The 15,497-nt window shown below is 46.2% G+C and overlaps 1 protein-coding gene and 1 long non-coding RNA gene across 2 annotated transcripts in view; one reads left to right on the top strand and one right to left on the bottom strand.

The window, feature by feature from the left end:
* LOC137638706 (long-chain-fatty-acid--CoA ligase ACSBG2-like) overlaps positions 1-15,497 on the top strand; it is a 64,046-nt gene that overhangs the window by 32,784 nt on the left and 15,765 nt on the right. The gene's annotated exons all lie outside the window — the stretch shown is intronic.
* LOC137638707 (uncharacterized) overlaps positions 1-15,497 on the bottom strand; it is a 110,990-nt gene that overhangs the window by 85,605 nt on the left and 9,888 nt on the right. The gene's annotated exons all lie outside the window — the stretch shown is intronic.

The following is a 15,497-nucleotide window of genomic DNA, read 5'->3' as shown; positions in this document are numbered from 1 at the left end:
GGGTAATTGTGTAGGAGACCTCCGCGCTCGATTTAAAAGTTTCTAAAAGTAGAAAACGAAAGAAAACAGTAAATTAGAGCTACAGTTACCTTGAAACTGTGAGATAATCCTCCTACAACCACCTAACTCTTACACAGAAAATGTAAGCATAAACCTACTACTACAATTATGGGGGACCCCAGTGGGAAGCGGGGTTTTTGGGTGGGGGGAGGAGGAGAAAAGTGATTTTTCGGGGCACTACCGAACCTAATACAACTACCTACCCTACCCTGGGGGCCATGTACCCCTACCTAGGCCTACCGGGGGGGGGCTCCGCCCCCCCTGCGACCCCCCCTTAAGGCCACAGTAATTTTCAGGGCACCACCGAACCTAAGACACCCACCTAACCTAGCCTATGGGGCCATGTACCCCTACCTAGGCCTACCGGGGGGGCTCCGCCCCCCCTGCGACCCCCCCTTAAGGCCACAGTAATTTTCAGGGCACCACCGAACCTAAGACACCCACCTAACCTAGCCTATGGGGCCCTGTACCCCTAAACGAAACAAATTCAAATGAAAACGCCTTTTGCAAAAAAAGGAACACAAACTTCAAATTAGTCTCAATATCTAACTTTGCGTTTCCAAACCATGTACCTTTGAAACAAGACACGAAAAAATTGCACCTCCTCTTCCTTTTCCCACGAGTAACCACACTACGATCACACCGGAATGCTAATTTGTTGTAATCTATACGGCACACATTTTCACAATTAGGGCACTTTTTCTCTGCCAAAATCAAACCATGACGTTGAGCAAATGCAATTAGCAAATCAACTTTCCCTGAATAATGTACACAAAAATCCCCATAAGAAATAAAGCAATTGTCACAAGTGACACAGTCGGAACGGGATGAAGGTCCTGCTAATTGCTCCATACTATACGGCAAAATGAGCTTTTCAGTTTGAAGGGAGATCCGAGACGTGCAAAAATATTCCTCCGCGGAACTTCACGTAAACTGTGGTAACTGGTGGAAAAATAGCAGGGATAAGTGAAGTAATAAGTGTCAGCATTGGCTAGATTTGTAAAAACCGCCATGATTGGTTTTCAAACAGTGTGACGTCAAGAAAACACCTGTTATTGGTTAGAATAGCATTGAGAACTAGTCTGCCATACGCAGTAAGGCGGTGAAACAGCTCATTTTAGCCAAGACATCACACAGTAAACAAAAACAAACACTTAGAAAAAATCCAAGTGAAACATAACTATACACACGAATATCTTCGTTAAATAGAAGCTGCTCATATATTGACTATTATATAAGCGTTCTATATGATATAATAGTGAATTGTAGGTGTTTAAATTCTTCAAGATCTTCCGCGGAGCTCTCCTACACATTTACCAAGCATAGCAATAAAATGGATTTTGATGTAGGAAAAATCTATTTTTGGGCTCCAGCCATGTCGTCCTGATGGAAGTTTCCTTTGGCTGCTTCCTTCTGTATAATATTTCTGCGAGTGATATTACAAGAGAATTACTGTCAGGTATGAAGGGGGTACATGATAGTGTTACCAGTGATTTGGTGAATTTATACCTGTGCACCATTTGGTGTTTACGAGTAGTTATAGCAATAGATGTTGTTAATTTATACATATGTACCGTTCGTTGTTTTTGGGTAAGCATAGCAATAAATTTGTTGAATTTATACCTGTGTGCCATTTGTTCTTCACTAGTAAGCATAGTTATAAATTTGGGGTGTATGTATGGTAGCGGCCACCTGTATATATGATGATGGGCAAGTAAGAATACGGCAGTGTAAGGGGGGTCGCTTGGGTAAGTAGGTAAGGACATGGCTTGAAGGTTAGGTTAGGGGGGAAAGTTTACGTTAGAGGAACTGGTCGCTAATATACAAAGTCTCCGTAAATTTGTACCTATGTGACATTTGTTGTTTACCACTAAGCATAGCAATAAATTTGGTTAATATATACCTGTGTGCCATTTGTAATTTATGACTAAGCATAGCAATAAATTTGCTAAATTTATACCTGTGCACCATTTGTTGTAATATTAGTGAAAAATTATTTTTCAATTTTAAACTTAGCCGGTGATTATATAAGCTGCAACTCTGTTGCTCGACAGAAAACTCTACGTTCAAAATACGCCAGCGATCGCTATGCAGGTAGGGGGTGTACATCAACAGCGCCATCTGTCGAGCAGGTACTCAGTACTCAATGTAAACACAGAACCAATTTTTTCAATATTAATCTTACCCGATGATCATGTAGCTGTCAACTCCGTTGCCCGACAGAAATCTACGGTCGGGATACGCCAGCGATCGCTATCCAGGTGGGGGTGTACACAACAGCGCCATCTGTGAGTAGGTACTCAAGTACTTCTTGTCAACAAGAACTCAATTTTTCCTCTGTCGTGCCGCCGGCAAGACCTACTTGGATACGCTGTTGATTTTGGAGTTATTGTTCACGATTTGGTGATGTATTTGCTCTAAAGTTTTAGCCTTCGCTATTCAGGAAGCTTTCTCATTAGCTTAGCAAGCTTTTGGAATTAATTTAGATTAATTGGTAACGAACTTTGCTAGATTTTGGAATCCCCCCTTGACTACTTCTAAATTCAAGATGTCTGACCAGTCTCAAGTACCTAAGTACAGGCAGTGTAGCGTTAGGACTTGTACTAGGCGTCTTCCGAAGGCCTCTATAGATCCTCACACCGTATGTTCCAATTGTAGGGGTAAATCCTGTCAATTGGAAGATCGATGTGGGGAATGTGCTGGGCTTTCGGAATTAGATTTTAACGAATTCCTTAGATATGCACATAGGTTAGAGAAGGAGAGAAATAGGAGGAGTTCTTCTCGCTCTGTGGATTTTTCCTCTCCCCATGCCCCTCAACCTTTTCCTTCCCCTGTGGTGGTGACTCCCGAACCTGCTACGAGTGCTCAGCCTGGTATGGCGGATATGTTGCGTGCCATTCAGGCTCTCGGTGACAAAGTGGAGTCATTGGCTAATGACCGTAATCAGCTCTTGGCAGATGTCAGAGAGCTGAAAGCGAAAAGTGCAGTGGGAAGTGTTAGTGCTAGTGATGTGCAAAGTGTCAGTGTCAGTGTTGCGCATGAGGGTACATCTGTGCGTGCCAGTCGTCCTCCCAGTCCGGGACCTCTTGCAAGCTCCCAAGCCCAGGGGAGAAGCAATGTCGAAGGACCAAAGGGTTCGGCAGGCCTTGATCGGCGCACGGATGTATCCTCAGTGGTTGCGGACGTATCTGTTAAGGATCGTCCCATCCACATACAGACGAATGAGCCCTTACATTCCTCGTCTGTGGAAGAAGTTTCCAGGAGGAAACGGTGGACCAAGGTCTCACGACCGCTCAAACGTAAGGTCCCTTCCGAGCGAGTCCAACGGCCCAGGTGTAGCCACTGGGTCAGTTCGGACTCGCCGCAGTCATCTGATGACTGCACACCTCCCAAGAGAGGTAGAGTGGTCCCTCAACAGGCTACTGCTCCGTCTGTTGTTGCTCCAACCACAGTAGACCCTAAGTGGTCCATGCTGCAGACTATGCAGTCTCAGCTTGCTGCATTCATGCAGGAGTATCATGCTGAGAAGGTTATCACTGCTCCTGTTAACCTACAACCCGCCGAGGTTGTGCGCTTAGCAGATACTGCGGCTGCCTGCTCCCACACTCCACCTGTGAGAGCTCCACCACCGATGCGCAGTCCACCCTGCCAGACGCATGTTCTTGCTGCACCATCTGCTAACATGCGTGAGCTGCCGCATCAGGAGTTGCCGGGTTCCAGCACTATGCGGCATTCTCCTCAGCCCATGCAGCATGCTCTGCATACCTTACAGCATGCTCCGCATACCATGCAGCATGAGCCGCATACCTTACAGCATGCTCTGCATACCATACCGCATGCTCCTCAACCCACCGCAGCCCCTCCCACACACCAGCCCTCTGCTTTTGTTGTTGCCAGCTCGCAGACCGACCAGCAGCGGCATGATGTTGGATCCGCAGGTACGCATGCACCCGTACTGCCGGATTCAGCCGTTCAGCTTTCTGCTCTGCCTTTGCCACTTACAACTCAGCTTTCGGATGATGGTGTATCGGATGATGAAGCTGCACATCTGGATGAGCCTCTCTTTTCCGATTTAGATCATCTGTTGAAGGGAGTCTTTCGTGCCTTCGAGATATTCAACTTCCTCGATTGGTGTTTGGGAGCCTTAAGCAGGAAGACTTCCCCTTCAGATAAGGACTCGGCCATGCTGATCATGTCTAGCATGGACAAAGCAATTCGGGATGGGTCTGGTGAACTTGCGGCTTCGTATGTATCAGGAGTCCTTAAGAAGAGAGAACATCTTTGCTCCTTCTTATCAGCTGGTATCACTCCTTGCCAGAAGTCAGAGTTGTTGTTTGCTCCTCTCTCCAAGTGTCTGTTTCCGGAGGAGCTGATTAAGGGGATGGCTGCCTCACTTATCCAGAAGGATACTCATGATCTTATGGCATCTTCTGCACGTAAGGCTAAAACCTTACCTTCCGTGCCTAGACCCTTCCGCCCTGCAGCAGTTGACACACCTGCTTCTAGGTTCATCCCGCCCTTTCGTGGCAGAGCCTCCAGCAGAGGAGGTACCCGTGCAGACAGTCACCGTGGCAAATCCAAGAAGGGTTCCAAGTCCGCAAAAGGCAAGTTTTGACTGTCTTCCTCTCCAGACAGCAGTAGGAGCCAGACTCAAGACCTTCTGGCAAGCTTGGGAGAGCAGAGGTGCAGACGCTCAGTCTGTGAAGTGGCTAAGGGAGGGATACAGAATTCCGTTCTGCCGCAGTCCCCCTCTAGCTACGTCTCCCATCAACCTCTCTCCCAACTACAAGGAGAAGGACAAGAGGCTAGCGTTGCAACAAGAGGTGTCGCTCTTGCTACAAAAGGAAGCGGTGGTCATAGTCCGGGATCATCAATCCCCGGGCTTTTACAACCGTCTCTTCCTGGTAGCCAAGAAGACAGGAGGTTGGAGACCGGTGCTGGACGTCAGTGCTCTCAATGCTTTTGTCACCAAGCAGACGTTCACGATGGAGACGACGAAGTCGGTCCTAGCAGCGGTCAGGCAGGAGGACTGGATGGTCTCGTTAGACCTGAAAGACGCGTACTTTCACGTCCCCATCCATCCAGACTCCCAACCTTTCCTAAGATTCGTCTTTGGAAAGGTTGTGTACCAGTTCCAAGCCCTGTGCTTTGGCCTAAGCACGGCACCTCTTGTGTTTACCAGACTGATGAGGAATTTTGCGAAATTCCTTCACTTGGCAGACATCAGAGCCTCCCTCTATTTAGACGACTGGCTTTTAAGAGCTCCCACAAGTCGTCGCTGTCTGGAGAATCTCAGATGGACTATGGATCTGACCAAGGAACTGGGCCTCCTGGTCAATTTAGAGAAGTCCCAGCTCGTCCCATCCCAGACCATTGTCTACCTGGGTATGGAGATTCAGAGTCGAGCTTTTCGGGCTTTTCCGTCGGCCCCAAGGATCAATCAAGCCCTAGAATGCATCCAGAGCATGCTGAGAAGGAACCGATGCTCAGTCAGGCAGTGGATGAGTCTAACAGGGACACTTTCATCGCTGGCCCTGTTCATCGAGTTAGGGAGACTCCACCTCCGCCCCCTTCAGTATCATCTAGCTGCTCACTGGATAAAGGACATGACGCTAGAGACGGTCTCAGTTCCTGTTTCCGAAGAGATGAGGTCTACTCTAACGTGGTGGAAGAACAGCATTCTTCTCAAGGAAGGTCTACCATTGGCTGTTCAGACCCCCGACCACCGTCTCTTCTCGGACGCATCGGACACGGGCTGGGGTGCGACACTGGACGGACAGGAATGCTCGGGCACATGGAATCAGGAGCAAAGGACACTTCACATCAATTGCAAGGAGTTGTTGGCAGTTCATCTGGCCTTGATAAACTTCAAGTCCCTCCAGCTAAACAAGGTGGTGGAGGTGAACTCCGACAACACCACAGCCTTGGCTTACATCTCCAAGCAGGGAGGGACTCATTCGAGGAAGTTGTTCGAGATCGCAAGGGACCTCCTCATTTGGTCAAAAGATCGAAAGCTCACGCTGGTAACGAGGTTCATTCAGGGCGATATGAATGTCATGGCAGATCGTCTCAGCCGGAAGGGTCAGGTCATCCCCACAGAGTGGACCCTTCACAAGAATGTTTGCAGCAGACTATGGGCCCTGTGGGGTCAGCCAACCATAGATCTATTCGCTACCTCGATGACCAAGAGGCTCCCGTTGTATTGTTCTCCGATTCCAGACCCAGCAGCAGTTCACGTGGATGCCTTTCTGCTGGATTGGTCCCATCTCGACCTGTATGCGTTCCCGCCGTTCAAGATTGTCAACAGGGTACTTCAGAAGTTCGCCTCTCACAAAGGGACACGGCTGACGTTGGTTGCTCCCCTCTGGCCCGCGAGAGAATGGTTCACCGAGGTACTGCAATGGCTAGTCGACGTTCCCAGGACTCTTCCTCTAAGAGTGGACCTTCTGCGTCAACCTCACGTAAAGAAGGTACACCCAAACCTCCACGCTCTTCGTCTGACTGCCTTCAGACTATCGAAAGACTCTCAAGAGCTAGAGGCTTTTCGAAGGAGGCAGCCAGAGCGATTGCCAGAGCAAGGAGGACATCCACTCTCAGAGTCTATCAGTCTAAATGGGAAGTCTTCCGAAGCTGGTGCAAGGCCAATGCAGTTTCCTCAACCAGTACCACTGTAACCCAGATTGCTGACTTCCTGTTACATCTAAGGAACGTAAGATCCTTGTCAGCTCCTACGATCAAGGGTTACAGAAGTATGTTGGCAGCGGTTTTCCGCCACAGAGGCTTGGATCTTTCCACCAACAAAGATCTACAGGACCTCCTTAGGTCTTTTGAGACCTCAAAGGAACGTCGGTTGTCCACTCCAGGCTGGAATCTAGACGTGGTCCTAAGGTTCCTAATGTCATCAAGATTTGAACCGCTCCAATCAGCCTCTTTTAAGGACCTCACATTAAAAACTCTTTTCCTCGTGTGCTTAGCAACAGCTAAAAGAGTAAGTGAGATCCACGCCTTCAGCAGGAACATAGGTTTCACATCTGAAACGGCTACATGTTCCTTGCAGCTCGGTTTTTTGGCTAAAAACGAGCTTCCTTCCCGTCCTTGGCCTAAGTCGTTCGAGATCCCAAGCCTGTCCAACTTGGTGGGGAACGAACTAGAGAGAGTACTTTGCCCAGTTAGAGCTCTTAGGTACTATTTAAAAAGGTCAAAGCCATTACGAGGACAATCAGAAGCTTTATGGTGTGCTATCAAGAAGCCTTCTCTACCGATGTCTAAGAACGCAGTTTCTTACTACATCAGGCTTCTGATTAGAGAAGCACATTCTCATCTGAAGGAAGAAGACCTTGCTTTGCTGAAGGTAAGGACACATGAAGTGAGAGCTGTGGCTACTTCAGTGGCCTTCAAACAGAACCGTTCTCTGCAGAGTGTTATGGATGCAACCTATTGGAGAAGCAAGTCAGTGTTCGCATCATTCTATCTCAAAGATGTCCAGTCTCTTTACGAGAACTGCTACACCCTGGGACCATTCGTAGCAGCGAGTGCAGTAGTAGGTGAGGGCTCAGCCACTACATTCCCATAATCCCATAACCTTTTTAACCTTTCTCTTGAATACTTTTTATTGTTGTTCTTTGGGTTGTACGGTCGGCTAAGAAGCCTTCCGCATCCTGGTTGATTTGGCGGGTGGTCAAATTCTTTCTTGAGAAGCGCCTAGGTTAGAGGTTGTGATGAGGTCCTTTAGTATGGGTTGCAGCCCTTTATACTTCAGCACCTAGGAGTCGTTCAGCATCCTAAGAGGACCGCTAGGCTCAGTAAGGAAGACGTACTTAAAAAAGGCAGAGTAATGGTTCAAGTCGACTTCCTTACCAGGTACTTATTTATTTTATGTTTGTTATTTTGAATAACTGATAAAATGAAATACGGGATACTTAGCTTCTTTGTTAACATGTATGCTGGTCTCCACCCACCACCCTGGGTGTGAATCTGCTACATGATCATCGGGTAAGATTAATATTGAAAAATGTTATTTTCATTAGTAAAATAAATTTTTGAATATACTTACCCGATGATCATGAATTAAAGAACCTGCCCTTCCTCCCCATAGAGAACCAGTGGACCGAGGAGAAAATTGAGTTCTTGTTGACAAGAAGTACTTGAGTACCTACTCACAGATGGCGCTGTTGTGTACACCCCCACCTGGATAGCGATCGCTGGCGTATCCCGACCGTAGATTTCTGTCGGGCAACGGAGTTGACAGCTACATGATCATCGGGTAAGTATATTCAAAAATTTATTTTACTAATGAAAATAACATTTCTCTCTGTCGGGCTACCAGCAAGACCTACTAATTCGCTGTTACTAACTGGATTTGTTTTCACAACTATTTGGTGAAGTACACTATTCTAGTTTTGAGCTTTCGCTATGCAGGTGTTTTATCTTCATCTCAAAACTTGAACTCGTTTTGGATAGATTTAATTATGGTGACAAAGAGAGTATGGACTCTCTTTCACTTTTAAATGGCCGACCCTTCCCTTAGACGGAAGTGTGTTTAGGTTTTTAGTAATTTTGCTTAACACGTTATAGATCTATATATTTTATATCTCTCCGCCTTTATTAGGCCTCTTCGATTAACTTTCCATTTATTATAAACATATAAAAATAAATTTTTATGTTTTGTTTATATGCGACCTTTCCTGATAGTAGGCGGTCCTAACTTGGAACCGAAGTTAATCAACGTTGAGCCCGTTATATCGTATTTAGCCTTTAAAGAATTTAAAACCTTTTAAATTTAATGTTTTATGAAAGAATTTCTTTGATAGTCTTCGTACTGTTTTCAAAGATGAACTACGTTTAGTTTTTTAGACTACGCAGTTGTTGACGTTCAGGACGTTCAACATGCGCTCTATCGTTACGATAGAGAGAGAGTGTATCACGGTTTCACTTTGCAGTAAGAGTAAATCGATTCTGACGTTTTGTTCATTCTTTCTTAGCTTAAATGTTTTAAATTCTAAATTAAAGGAACTTTTTATTTGGAAAACCTTTCGGTTTTTTCCTTTAGTCAAATAACATGTTTTTTTTTTTGACGATATATAATTGGGCTCTTCTCTTAGGTGCGAAATCAAGAGAGAAAGAGAGAGAGAGATAGAGACGGAGGGAGAGAGAGGAGAGAAAACGTTCCGTTCAAGCGGGTAACGTTGTTCTCGTGTTACTCTCGTCCCTAGTCGCTGTACGGGGAAGAAGGTAAAACGTTTCTAGGGTTTTATTCTTGTCCCCAGGCTATGTGCGGTGAGAGATTGTAAACGTAGTTTATTTGAACTAGTGTTTAGTCTCTTTCCCAGCCACTGAATTTTTTATCTTTATATATGTTTTCTGTTTTTTGCTAGTATTAATGAGCTGCATTATACGACTGATTTCGCAATTACTACCTTTTAATGAAGGGTAGAATTGCGTGTTTCAGGTAGAAATCAATAAAAGTTTCGATTTCAGTGAAATAAGTGCAAAACAGAAAATCGATAAAGTGATATGCGCAAAGTGTTACAGTGTTGCGTCCGAGGGTTCGTCTGTTCGTGCCTGTCGTTCACCTAGTCCGGGACCTCTTGCAAGCTCCCAAGCCCAGGGGAGAAGTAATGTCGAACGACTTATGGGTTCGAGAGGCCTTGATCAACGAACAGACGTTTTTTTTTCCCTCCGTGGTTTCGGGCGTATCTACCCAAGATCGCCCCACCCACACAAAGACGAGAGAGCCCATTTATTTCTCGTCTGCGGAAGAGGTTTCTCGTAAGAAACCATGGACCAAGGTCTCGCGGCTTATTAAGCGCAAGTCGGTCCCTTCCGCGCAAGTCCAACGGCCCAGTTGTAGCCACTGGGTCAGTTCGGACTCGCTGCAGTCTTCCGACGACTGCTCACCTCCTAAGAGAGGCAAAGCGGTACCGCATCAGGCAGTCACACCGTCTGTTGCCGCACCTGCTCCTGTAGACCCTAAGTGGTCTTTGCTGCAGACCATGCAGTCTCAGTTAACGTCATTGATGCGGGACTTTCGTGCGGAGAAGGTTGACACTGCACCAACCTCTAGCCTACAACCAACCACGGTTGTGCGTCCTGTGGACGCTGAGGCGACCTTCTGCCGCACTCCAGCTGAGAGAGTCCCGCCACCCATGCGTTCCAGTGTACCCTGCCAGCCGCATGTTGACGTTCAGTAACGCACGGAACCTTCCGTTGACGTTCGAGAGGTACAACAACAGTCTAAGTTGTTTTGTTTTGACGCGGTGCGTCAACCTCCGCATTCTAGAGTTGTTTTGACTGCTCAGTATAGACAGTCAAAGCAGTCTCGAGTGGACACTGTATGTCCTCACGCACCTGTTGTGGTTGACAGTTCAGTTGTTGACAGTTCACAGACTGTCAAGCAGTTACATGACGTTGCCTTCTGGTCTGCTACTAATGCACCAGTGAGAGACTCACTGAGGTAACCTAGCTGTTATCGGACAAGGTTCCTGTAGATGAGGAAGTTGCTATTCTCCCTCCTACTGATATTCCCTTGAGGACTCTGTCATTTGGAGAGGAGCCTTAAGCTGCTTAGCCTCCTATGGACTTTAATTAAATCATGATGATTTTTTAAGGATCTTCGTCCGGATCTTGTAACTGCTGCTCCTCGTTCGCCTAACGTCAGAACTTACACTAGGCCTAGCTACTTCGAAGCCGTTGTTTTTTAGCTAGTGCTCTCTCGCTCTCTTAGAGAGCGTTACGTTGGCTAGGCGACTGGTTTTTGCACCAGGAGGAGTTTTAGGGATACAGCCTTTGATTTCCCTTCTTTTAAACTGGCTTATAGAGCGAGAGTCTGATAGGACACGAGAGAAGTTCTCGGCTTGGGAGTTCATGCCTCTGCCCAGATAGACTTCTCAATTCTGGTAGACTCGCCCTGGCGCCTAGCCAGGAGACGCTCCAAGTTGTTTACAGGTCAACTTCTCAACTTTTGTCGAGCCTTTGAAGTTTTGCTGTACTATTATGTCACACATAACAAGGCTTTCAGGGATGGTAAATGGTTCCGCCTCAGTCGCTAACCCCGTCTGTTGCCACACCTGCTCCCGTAGACCCTAAATGGGCTTTGCTGCAAGACATGCAGTCCAAGCTTGCGTCCTTGATAGAGGACTTAAATGCGGAGAAGAACCTTCTGGCCAACAACCTTCCAACCGGTTGGTTGTGCGCCCTGTTGACGCTGAGGTAACCTACTCGCGTCTGCCAGTTGAGGTGGTTCCTCCTTCTGGCCAACAACCTTCCAACCGGTCGGTTGTGCGCCCTGTTAACGCTGAGGTAACCTACTTGCGTCTGCCAGTTGAGGTGGTTCCTCCACCGATGCGACCCAGTGTGGGTTGCCAGTCGCACGTTGACGTTAAGCGACGCTCGGAGGTGGTTGTTGACGTTCAGGACGTTCAACAACCAGCAGAGGTGACTTGTTGTGACGCAGTGCGTTAACCTCAGCAACCCGGTAGGGTGTTGACTGCACAACCCAGACAGTCTAGACAGTTTCGGGTTGACGCTGTACTTCCTCGCGCACCCATGGTTGTTGACAGTTCACAGACTGTGCAGCAGTTCCATGATATTGCGTCCGGCTCCGTCACGCATCCACCAGTGCGACCGGATTCAGCGAGTCAGACGTTGCCCACTCCGTTGCCGTTTCCTCATCAGTTTCGGATGAGGAACCCTCTGATGAGGACGTTGCTGAACAAGACGATCAGCCCCCAGCCCTGCTATCCATCCAGAAGATGCTGAAGAAGGAACGCTGCCCAGTCAGGCTGTGGATGAGTCTGGTAGGGACACTGTCATCCGTGGATCAATTTGTGTCACTAGGAAGACTACACCTCCGTCCTCTTCTATACCATCTATCTTTTCACTGGAAAAAGGACAAGACGCTAGAAGCGGTCTCGATCCCGGTTTCCGGAAAGATAAAGTCTTGTCTGACTTGGTGAAAGGACTATATCAACCTTAGAGAGGGTCTTCCCCTGACTGTTCAGACTCCCAACCACGTTCTCTTCTCGGACGCATCGGACGTAGGCTGGGGTGCGACATTAGACGGTCGGGAATGCTCGGGATTATGGAACTCGAGTCAAAGGACAATGCATTTCAACTGCAAGGAGCTACTGGCAGTACATCTGACCTGGAAAAGCTTCAGGTCTCTCCTTCAAGGCAAAGTGGTGGAGGTGAACTCGGACAACACCACGGCTTTGGCGTACATCTCCAAGCAAGGAGGGACCTACTCTCTGACATTGTACGAGATCGCAAGGGACCTCCTCACCTGGTCAAAAGGTCTAGACATATCACTAGTAACGAGGTTCATCCAAGGCAACTTGAATGTCATGACAGATTGTCTCAGTCGGAAGGGACAAATAATTCCAACAGAATGGACCCTCCACAAGGATGTATGCAAGAGACTTTGGGCCACCTGGGGCCAGCCAACCATAGATCTCTTCGCAACCTCGATGACCAAGAGGCTCCCAATATTTTGCTCACCAATCCCGGACCCAGCAGCAGTTCATATAGATGCCTTTCTACTAGATTGGTCACATCTAGATCTATATGCATTCCCTCCGTTCAAGATTGTCAACAAGGTACTGCAGAAGTTCGCCTCTCACGAAGGGACAAGGTTGACGCTAGTTGCTTCCCTCTGGCCCGCGAGAGAATGGTTCACCGAGGTACTTCGATGGCTAGTAGACGTTCCCAGAACACTTCCCCTAAGGGTGGACCTTCTACGTCAGCCACGCGTAAAGAAGGTACACCAAGGTCTCCACGCTCTTCGTCTGACTGCCTTCAGACTATCGGAAGACTCTCGAGAGCTAAAGGCTTTTCGAAGGAGGCAGCCAGAGCGATTGCTAGAGCAAGGAGAACATCCACCCTTAGAGTCTACCAATCGAAGTGGGAAATCTTCCGAACTGGTGCAAGTCAGTATCCGTATCCTCGACCAGTACCTCTGTAACTCAAATAGCTGACTTCCTCTTATATCTGAGGAAAGAACGATCTCTTTCAGCTCCCACTATCAAGGGTTACAGAAGCATGTTGGCATCAGTCTTCCGTCACAGAGGCTTAGATCTTTCCAACAATAAAGATCTACAGGACCTCCTTAAGTCTTTTGAGACCACGAAGGAGCGTCGTTTGGTTACACCTGGTTGGAATTTAGATGTGGTACTAAGATTCCTTATGTCAGACAGGTTCGAACCGCTACAATCAGCCTCCCTGAAAGATCTCACCTTAAAGACTCTTTTCCTGGTATGCTTAGCCACAGCTAAAAGAGTCAGTGAGATTCATGCCTTCAGCAAGAACATCGGATTCTCATCCGAAACGGCTACATGTTCTACAACTTGGTTTTCTAGCCAAAAACGAGCTGCCTCCTCGGCCTTGGCCAATATCGTTCGATATTCCAAACTTATCGTATGGTTAGAAATGAACTAGAAAGAGTCTTATGTCCTGTAAGAGCTCTTAAGTTCTATTTAAAACGAACTAAACCTTTACGAGGCCCGTCTGAAGCTTTATGGTGTTCAGTTAAGAAACCATCTTTGCCTATGTCAAAGAATGCTTTATCCTATTTTATCAGACTGTTAATACGAGAAGCTCATTCCCATCTGAATGAGGAAGACCAAGCTTTGCTGAAGGTAAGGACACACGAAGTTAGAGCTGTCGCAACTTCCGTGGCCTTTAAACAAAATAGATCTCTGCAAAGTATAATCGACGCAACCTATTGGAAAAGCAAGTCAGTATTCGCGTCTTTTTATCTTAAGAATGTCCAGTCTCTTTACGAGAACTGCTACACTCTGGGACCATTCGTAGCAACGAGTGCAGTAGTGGGTGAGGGCTCAACCACTACAATTCCCTAATTCCATAACCTTTTTAATCTTTCTCTTGAAATGTTTTATTATTGTTTTTTGGGTTGTTCGGAAGGCTAAGAAGCCTTTCGCATCCTACTTGATTTGGCGGGTGGTCAAAGTCATTTCTTGAGAAGCGCCTAGATTAGAGGTTTTGATGAGGTCCTGTTGTATGGGTTGCAACCCTTGATACTTCAGATCCTAGGGGTCGCTCAGCATCCTAAGAGGATCGCGAGGCTCCGTAAGGAAGACGTACTTAAAAAGGCAGAGTAATTGTTCAAGTCGACTTCCTTACCAGGTACTTATTTATTTTATGTTTGTTATTTTGAATAACTGCTAAAATGAAATACAAAATACTTAGCTCATAATAATGTAAACAAGTAATGCTGGTCTCTACCCACCCCCCTGGGTGTGAATCAGCTTATATAATCACCGGCTAAGTTTAATATTGAAAAATGTTATTTTTTATTAATAAAATAAATTTTTGAATATACTTACCCGGTGATTATATATTAAAGGACCCTCCCTTCCTCCCCAATAGAGACCCAGTGGACCGAGGAGAAAATTGGTTCTGTGTTTACATTGAGTACTGAGTACCTGCTCGACAGATGGCGCTGTTGATGTACACCCCCTACCTGCATAGCGATCGCTGGCGTATTTTGAACGTAGAGTTTTTCTGTCGAGCAACAGAGTTGCAGCTTATATAATCACCGGGTAAGTATATTCAAAAATTTATTTTATTAATAAAAATAACATATTCTAAGAGTATTTTCAAGTAAATTTACAAAAGTAGCTAATGGTTAAATAAGATTACAGTGTAGTCCAATATCTCTAATGAAGAAAATAAGATATGTGCCCGGTTTATTTAATAGGTAATTTAGGAGGATATGTAGTTGGACGGGAGAGGCCAACTAGGTAATTATAATGAGGATGAATATTTATTATAGAAGAGACTCTTTAACTATGGTAAGCAGCTCTTCCAAGAGAAGGACACTCCAAAATCAAACCATTGTACTCTAGTCTTGGGTAGTGCCATAGCCTCTGTACCATGGTCTTCCACTGCCTTGGGTTAGAGTTCTCTTGCTTGAGGGTACACTCGGGCACATTATTCTATCTTATTTCTCTTCCTCTTGTTTTGTTAAAATGTTTATAGTTTTTAAAGCAGATATTTATTTAAATGTTGTTACTCTTCTTGAAAATTTTATTTTTCCTTGTTTCCTTTCCTCACTGGGCTATTTTCCCTGTTGGAGCCCCTGGGCTTATAGCATTGTGCTTTTCCAACTAGGGTTGTAGCTTAGCAATTAATAATAATAATAATAAAAACAGTATTTCCTAAAGAAAAAAATAAGTGTTCCTATTTTATGTAGTTCGTTGGGACAGGGTAAGATAAGAGTACGGCAGTCTGAGGATACGGCTCCTAGGTTAGGATTAGGTTGGTTAGGTAAGGTTAGGTTAGGTGGTGTTCTTGTGTCTGTAAAATGTGGTTTTTCACTCCTCTGTCCCAATAAACTATAAAGGCTCCAAAAAAAACTTTTTGAAAGGGAATCAAACACAAGATTACCCCGTAACCTCAGGTTCCCCACCTAATCTACTGGG

Source organism: Palaemon carinicauda, chromosome 3 (assembly GCF_036898095.1).
Source record: "Palaemon carinicauda isolate YSFRI2023 chromosome 3, ASM3689809v2, whole genome shotgun sequence".
Lineage (NCBI taxonomy): Eukaryota > Metazoa > Arthropoda > Malacostraca > Decapoda > Palaemonidae > Palaemon > Palaemon carinicauda.
Note: the sequence above shows the minus strand (reverse complement) of the source record. Positions and strands in the feature narration are given on the sequence as shown.